Source organism: Lithobates pipiens, unplaced genomic scaffold (genome assembly GCF_037356315.1).
Source record: "Lithobates pipiens isolate NorthernLeopardFrog02 unplaced genomic scaffold, aLitPip1_a1.2 Scaffold_10, whole genome shotgun sequence".
In the NCBI taxonomy this organism is placed as follows: Eukaryota; Metazoa; Chordata; class Amphibia; order Anura; family Ranidae; genus Lithobates; species Lithobates pipiens.
Genome location: NW_027507686.1, coordinates 186,729,323 through 186,738,114, shown reverse-complemented (window position 1 = coordinate 186,738,114; position 8,792 = coordinate 186,729,323).

The window sequence follows — 8,792 nt, the reverse complement described above, 5'->3', positions numbered from 1 at the left end:
CTATTTTCATTTAACAATCCAACCTTCTGGCTTTAAGAAACTTAAAAAAAGAAAAAACTGTAGTCGGTTGCAACTGTCTTTGCAGATCAAGCAGAAAAATTATGTTGCCATCACCAAACATCCTTTCAATTGATGGAATAAGAAAAGTGTCCAAAATCTCAATATAAACCTGTGCATTTATTGAAGATTTAACCACTTAAGGACCAGGCCTATTTTTTACACTTGGTGTTTTCAAATTAAAAACCTGTTTTTTTTGGGGGTTTTTTTTTTTTTTTTTCTTTTCGAGCAAACCCCCAAACATTATTATTATTATTTTTTTTTTTTCTTTTCAGACACTCTGGAAAATAAAATGGCAGTCGTTGCGCAAGTACGGTGTAAAAGTATTGCAACAGTCTTACAAATGCAATTTTGGGGGGAAAAATACACCATTTTTGAATGAAAAAGTAAAGTTAGCTCAATTTTTTAAATTTATTTAATTTTAAATTTTATTGTGAAATATGATGTTACGCCAAGTAAATTGATAATGTTTTTATTTTAACCACTTAAGGACCAGGCCTATTTTTTTACACTTGGTGTTTGCAAGTTAAAATCAGATTTTTTTTTTTTTGCTCAAATTATTTCACACCGTATTTTCAGCCTTAGTCACAGTCTTACAAACACAATTTCTGGGGGAAAAAATAAAATTTTTTGAATAAAAAAAAAAAAAAGAACAGTAAAGTTAGCCCAATATATATATATATATATATATTTTTTAATAGTGTGAAATATGATGTTTCGCTGAATAAATTGATACCCAACATGTCATGCTTCAAAATTGCATGACATGTAACAGTCATTCTATACTTGCCAAATATGCTGCACATATCTCCTTCCACTAAGTCTGGCTGCAATCATTTTAACTGTGGGCAGCCGAAGCTGTTGCCTGTTCATTTCTTGAATGTACAAGGCACACCTCCATCTCTGCAGCTCTCATTGGCCCTCTTATGACTCATACCCAGCCCCCCCCAAAGCTCTCAAGAGTGAGAGCTGTGCATGATTTTATAAGCCTAGGCTTTTTTCCCCAGACAAGAAATAGCCAGTGGGCTGTTTAAGGTATTTTACTGGCAGAAAAAGAAAATGTTTTACTATCCAAAGTTAAAACAACAAGGGCAGAAGATTTAATAGATGGAAAGATGACTGAAGGTCTCCTTTAAGCATGGAAACAAGTGCTTACAGTGAGGCTGCTGCAAAGCGTTAAGCTACAACTCTATGTATTCTGTGCAGTTACAAAGAATAAGGATGAGCAGGCATGTAGAAATGTGCAAGGCACACCAAAAATTATCTAAACTATACGCTGCTATAATATGCAGTCACTGAAAATACACTGCATTTTCCCTTTAATGACCACATCTGCATGTAGATCTGCATACCATCTGCCTTTGGTCACATCTCCCCCCACACAAAGTTTGGCTAGAGTGCCAGTGTCTGGATCTTCAAGATTAGGCTATCCAATTGTATGGATAAATCTTTTGAAGATCCAGACACCGATTCTGAGTCAGGTTAGCCAATTATTTCATTACATGGATGAATAGCTTAAGTCATCAGAATGCTGATTTAACATGTCTGTAGGCAATGCTTCCAGATTTGTGTAGGAATATCACACTCAGTGAATTGGTAGGAATGTGGGAGTGAAAACAAAATCGTGACACAGAAACAAAAAAACATTGCCTTTCTTGGATTAATTATCCTTTTATAAAGGCCAGGTAATGCTATGCCAAATATAGCTGGGGAATTACTAAGGTTTTTTTTTTTCTATCTTTATAAAGCTGTATGCAGGATTACCACTAGGGGGAACCCTTGTCCTCAGACAATGACTACTTTATCCCATAAAGCAGTGGTCATCAATCCTGTCCTCAGGGCCTACTAACGGGCCAGGTTTTATGTATTACCTTGGGAGATGCAGACTAGAATACGGCAATCACTGAGCAGAAAATGATATCACCTGTGATGTATTTCAGTTATCTTGCAATCCTGGCCTGTTAGTGGGCCCTGAGGACAGGTTTGATGACCACTGCCATAAAGGGATGATATGTTGTCTGCAAAAATAACTGCACATTTGATACGATTGCTAAATATTTTTAAGCAACAATCTGTTTAAATATAGGGTTCTCAACCCACAACTTTCATTACTGCTTGGGAACACAATCTAAATATATTGGCCATGCATTTATACAATTTTCTTATTCAATTTCCTTTAGCTTTACCTTCGACTGGGTAGTCCAAGGGCCCGCTTGACTGCATACAAATTGAAAGTGTTTTTTGACCTCATATCATATGTTATTGGTAAATCTAAAGGAAAACTGTATAATGTATGGCCAGCCTTAGGCAACATTCACACCAGCAATTGGGTCCGGTGCGAATTGTAGCAGCAGCAGCAATCCTCTTCTGATTCCTGCTGTGCCTCTCAGCGGCTAGGTGCAGTCGCTGGCACCATTCCCTATGACCAGTCAAATATAAATAGTCAGCGCAATAGAGTATATATTACCAATAAAATGCAGCTGAACACTAAAAGATCTTTCACATAATCCAAGAGGCAATAATATGCACTGCACTCCTGTATATCAGGGCTCAAAACATAACAAATGTGATAAATATAAATCCAAAAGAAGAGCAGAAGGTGAACTAACAGTCCCAGCAGGCAGAGATTCCACATGAGAAAATTTCAATGCAAGAGTGACTTTCCCTCCACCTCCAGAGCACTATCTTTGCTAACCTTTTAAATGTGGACTGTTGAACTAACAGATGGTCAACAATGCATGTCCCTTATAGGTATAACCTCCTGGTAGGGTCCAGGTCCACCAACCGATATCCCAAGGAAGTATGGTAAGAGAAAAGCAAATCTAAGTGCTCACTTACAAGGTTTTATTGTTATAAAAATGGCTACTCACAAGGTCTTCAATATACAGTGGACGTGACACGTATGGGGGAGGAGCCACGTCCTGACGTCACCCGCTGACCATCCTGGAATTCTATACCCTCAGTGTCTGCTCTGATATGCACTGTATATTGAAGCCCTTTTTTATATCAATAAAGCCTTGTAAAATAGCATCACCAGTGAGCACTTAGATTTGCTTTTCTCTTACCATACTTACCCCTTGTGATATCGGTGGACTATGACCGATCGCCTGCAGCTAATCATGGCTCTCTGCACTGCCAGCGATTTACCTGCGGTGTGTCCACCGATGTAACCTTACCCTCTCTTCTGACCAACTCTGGAATATTATATATTTTCACTTTAAAACCATCAATCTGTACTAAGATCCAGGAGTGCAGCTACAAAATCATTACTAGGTGGTACAGGACCCATCACTACTCCATAAATACATGCCCTCCGTTCACGACTGATGTTGGAGATGCAGAGATTATAAAGGTTCTTTATCACACATCTTCTAGGACAGCCCTAAGCTCACAGATTTTCAGGACTGTGTGCAAACAATATCCCAACAATTCAGACTTTAATTTACCTAGGGACCTAGCTCATTCCCTATATACTGGAAATTGATTTTAGGACAGCTTCTTGACTGTTAAGGCCTGCATTCCTGCTTGGCGGAAGACAAAGTCCCCACCCTCAATTCAAATGTGGTGACAAAGGGTGGAGGCTATAAGGAGAAGAGGATCTAACTCAATCCTAAAAGAGCACACAAAAAGTCTTTGGGTCCCTTCACACGGGCACCTTGCTCGGCAGACTTTGCTTAGGACAGCGGGCGATCGATATGCTGATCCCCGCTGAGCAGGTGGATGACAGGTCTGTCTCCGCTAACTGTGTTGAGATGGGACCTGTCAGATTTCCACTCTCCCATGGGGAGATCGGATGAAAAGCGGACTGCCTGTCCGTTTTCATCTAATCCCATCCGCCAGACGGATAGGGTCACATTCTGTCTGGATTTCATGGATTGGATTGGATAGCAGTGGGTGTTGGTGGACATGTAACCGCTGACATCTGCCTCTCCATAGGAGGGAATGGAGGCTCCGATCAAGTCCGCCTGAAAAACTGACAAGCTGACCTGATCGGAAAACCCATGTGAAAGGAGCCTTTCTCACAACCTGACAGTGCTGGCATATACTGTATATATTTTTGGAGGAGGGTAAATGTTGATGGCTGGAGAGGAGTGAAGGAGCTGTATTCAGGGGTACGTTCTCTCCAGAACAGCGCCATCGGATGTGTGGGCACTGTTGGGGTATTTTGGCAGGCACAAGTGCTGGTTGTCAGAATACAATAGCAGGCACTGCTATGCAGAGCTTAAAGTGGTTGTAAACCTCAGACATGAAAAATGAGCAAAGCACATCCCTCTACAGTGTGTATTTGTCTCAATTAACCTGCCTGGCGGTATTCCCGAGTCTGGCTCGGGGTGGAATTTCAGTACCGCTAGCGGTAACCCCGAGCCAGACATGGGATCACATCGCTGGATACAGGGAGAGTTACTTACCCTGTCCCCTGGATCCAGCGATGTCCTCCCCACTGTGTGTGCGAGCTCCTCCGCTCAATTCACACAGTGCCCGAGTGCCGCTGAGCTCCATTCCCTGCGACGTTACGACGCACGGGAGCGGAGATCGGCGCCAAATTCAAAAAAAGTAAAAACACAAAACACACACAGTACTGTAATCTTACAGATTACAGTACTGTATAAAAAAAATACACATCCCCTTTCTCCCTAGTGGTCTGTCCAGTGCCCTGCATGCACTTTTATATTATAAATACTGTTTTTTTCTGCCTGGAATTTGGAGATTGTCTCTTTATGTCAAAAGTGATTTTTAGACCAGCTAGAAAACAGCGATATTAAATTAGAATCACTTGCAGAATTGAGCGATAGCGATTTGTGGGGAAATTCGTCATCAAACACTAAATCTAATGACAGTGACAATTCTGCAAATAAGCTAATTTCAGTGTTTTTGGATTTGATTACATTATTGAATAATTTTTATTATTATTTATAGTTATTTATTATATTATAAACTTTATCATGCCCGGGATGTCTACTAGGCTCTGGTTTGAACAGATTTAAGAGAGTTATTCCTAAGAATTACAGGACTACAATATAAAACACCAAATTTCCATGCAAAATAATTGTACCGATTTCAGCACCTAAAAATCAGAAATAATCATACCGCCAAGGAGGTTAAGAGCATAAAGTGTAATTTCTGTCTTCTACTTCATTCCTCTGCTATGAGCATCAAATTGCTTTTGACAAGCTTTCCTGACACCAAAAGAAAAAAGGTGACAGGGAGAGGGACCTCCAGCTGATTGACAGCCTCAGCTCTGTTCATGTGTGCTGTGAGGGTGGGGGTGTGTCCCTTCCCTCCAATCAGCTCTCAGAATTCTCCTCACTGAGCTCTACACAGTGTAACTTCAGCTCTCCATCCCCTTTTTTTCTGAACTCTCAGACAAGCTTTACAATACAGCACTTTGAACAGATGAAGAGATGGCTGCAGCTAGAACGTATATAGAAGCATTAGTGTCATTTCTGTGTAACGCCTAAGGATAGTCAATTCACTGGTATATGTAAGGGATTATAACCACTTTAAGGTGCATGAACAACTTTTTTTAAACCACAAGTACATACATTCCACAGGTGTCTGTCCAGTAGAGTTTTTCTTTCCTCTTGTAATGATTGTTATTGTGTATACATACCTAGATCCTTTTTTAATTATGACTAATATAATAACATACATAATCAAAGTCCATATAAAATAGTTGTTGTATTGACAAGTTAGTGGTGGCCAACCCAGGCAGCAATGCATTTTGTATAGGCCCGCATTACACAAGGTTGTAACTGATAACACTGCTAGGTGTTTAAGGTAGTGGGAGTTTGTTTTTTCAAATAATGAAACTGTCAAGCTGAACATTATATTGCTGAGACAGGACAGAAATGACAAAATAGGAATAAATCTTCACAGATAAAGCACAGAAAGATACAAGAAGTGCGTCATGTGGACATCATGTTTTTAAAGATGACCTTGTAGAGGACCTGAATGTCTTAGTTCCGAAACTAAGACTAAGATTTATAGGACATGAAATTACTACCATAAAATGACTACTTGCCTAAAGAGGGCCTCCTCCTACCACCCTCTCCCTTAATAAAATTGACAGCAGTCCTGCAATCTTCATTTTACAATCGTACAAACTGTGGCCTGCTTTTATATTCTCTTGCTGAACACCTAACTGGGAAAGTGTGACATTAGTTTAGTTTAATACCGAGGTTATGGGTGCAGATGTCACTCTTTCTGCTAAAAGGGATCCAAATGGCTAGTTGGCAGCCGTTCAATTACTTTTAGAAGTGGCAGGAGATGCCCCCCCTTTATCACTTTGGTTTTCGGGCAATCTGGTGCTGTCCACAGAGATGAGCAGAGGCAAGATGGCTTCATCTTTATGGCCTAGGAGGACCGGGGTGACAGGACATCACTTCCGGTTCACTGCCAATGTAAAAAAGGCCTTTTTTTTTAAACCACTTGCCAACCCGCTGCACGCCGATATACGTCGGCGCAATGGCAGCGACATACTTCCCAACAGCCCCGGATTGGGTGGGTCTTTCCCGCTATCCCGCTGTACAAGGACTTTGTCCCGCATCACTCCATCAGTTAATTATGTAGTAACAGCGCAAGTGTGAATATCAAGCACAGCCAGGGATTGGCCAGAAAACCTGCTGGATGTGCTCTGTGCAGCTGTCAAATTAAAGCCTTGATGTCGGGGATGGGCGGGACTGCTACTCACACCCGCCCCTTTGTCAAGCAATCAGCGTATAGGGAAACCACACTGACCAGAGTTTTTTTTTTTCAGACATGTGCAAGGCCTTCACTCACAGCATGGCTTCTGCCAGTAAAAGTAACAGCTGAGCTCTCCCCCACGGCTCCTATAGCAGTCTCCCTGCTGTGCACTGAGAGCAGGGAGAAGAGCTGGTCTGTGAGTGCAGCATAATCGAAGGAAGTAGGGGAGGAAGGGGATGAGCTGCAATCATTATCCTTATCTCCTTCCTGCTCGGGGAGGGGAGATTGGGAGCTGGAAATGAGAAGAGTGTACAGTTAGTGCACAAAAAAAGTAAACAAGGATGTGACAGAGCCAGCTACAGAAAGGTACTTTTACAAAGATAACCATGTGGAAGACAGTAGTGCTTTGGGGAAGGGGAGGGCAGAGGAGAGATGTTTTGTATGTGTGTGTGGGGTTTGTATGCGTGTGTGTACTTTGTATGCAATAATGAGATGTTAATAGATGAATGGACTATGTACCTAGTGCTCTCTTGAATCCTGTGCATAACTTACTCCAGAACCCTGCATTCTGTATGTAACACACTCCAGATCCATGCACTCTGTACATAACGCACTCCAGAATTGATTTATTCTTTTGCTCACGGACTCAATTTATTTCATGGCACAGTGTGGATTCACATACTGCATGATTGAATATGGACTGTGTTGATGTTATAGATAGACACATTCATCTTTCTTCACTAATATTTTTTTTGATACTGTATGCACTTTATGGACTGAGACACATTTCGAACTTTATTGGATTTTTAGTATTGATTTATTTTCACTGTATGCACTTTATTCTTCATGTTCGGAGTATCCAATCATTCACATTGCACTGGATTGGACATTGCTATGCACTTTAGAAGGTGTACATTTGAATTAATGAGCTTTGAGTAGTTATATTCAGTTATTTATACAATTTTTGTGCACTATTTATTATTATATATTTATTTATTTATTTACTTATTCCATTTATTATTTATTGTGGAGCGCAACACCACTCATCAATTTGATATTATACGCATCTAGGGGAGGGTTTGTACCCCTGCCGCTGTTTTGCAGCAACCATAGTTCTCTCTTCCTGTTTATTTATTTATTTATTTATTTATTTATTCATTGTAGCGCAGTGCATTTTAATGACAATGGTCCCAAAATAGTGTCAAAAGTGTCCGATATGTCCACCATAATGTTGCAGTCACGATAAAAATCGCAGATCGCTGCCATTACTAATAAAAAATAATAATAATAAAAATACCATAAAACTATTCCCTATTTTGTAGACGCTATAACTTTAGTGAAAACCAATCGATATATGCTTATTGCGATTTTATTTTTATTTTTTTTTTATTTATTTTTTTACCAAAAATATGTAGAAGAATACATGTCGGCCTAAACTGAGGAAAAAAAATTGTTTTTATATATTTTTGAGGGATATTTATTATAGTAAAAAATATTGCTTTTTTTTCAAAAATTGGCGCTCTTTTTTTTGTTTATAGCGCAAAAAATAAAAACTGTAGAGGTGATCAAATACCACCAAAAGAAAGCTATATTTGTGGCAAAAAAAGAACGTCAGTTTTGTTTAGGTTGCACGACCGCGCAATTGTCAGTTAAAGCGACACATTGCTGAATCGCAAAAAGTGCTCTGGTCAGGAAGGGGGTAAAATCTTCCGGGGCTGAAGTGATTAAAGCATTAGATCAGTTTTTTTTATCTGTTTTCCCTCTGTTGAGGAGAGATTTGGGCTTTTATTAATCCCAGATCTCTCCATAAAGAGAACCTGTCATGCCATAATTCTATCACAAGGAATGTTTACATTTCTTGTGATAAGAATGAAAGTGATCAAAAAAATCTAATGGATAGTGTAAAAAAAAAAAAAAAATTATTTAAATAAATACTTTTTTTTTTATTTTTATTTTTTTTAAAGCACCCCCCAAGCTCACATGCAGTGGTGAAGCTCTATGTAGGTCCTACATATGTAAACGGTGTTCACACCACACATGTAAGGTATTGC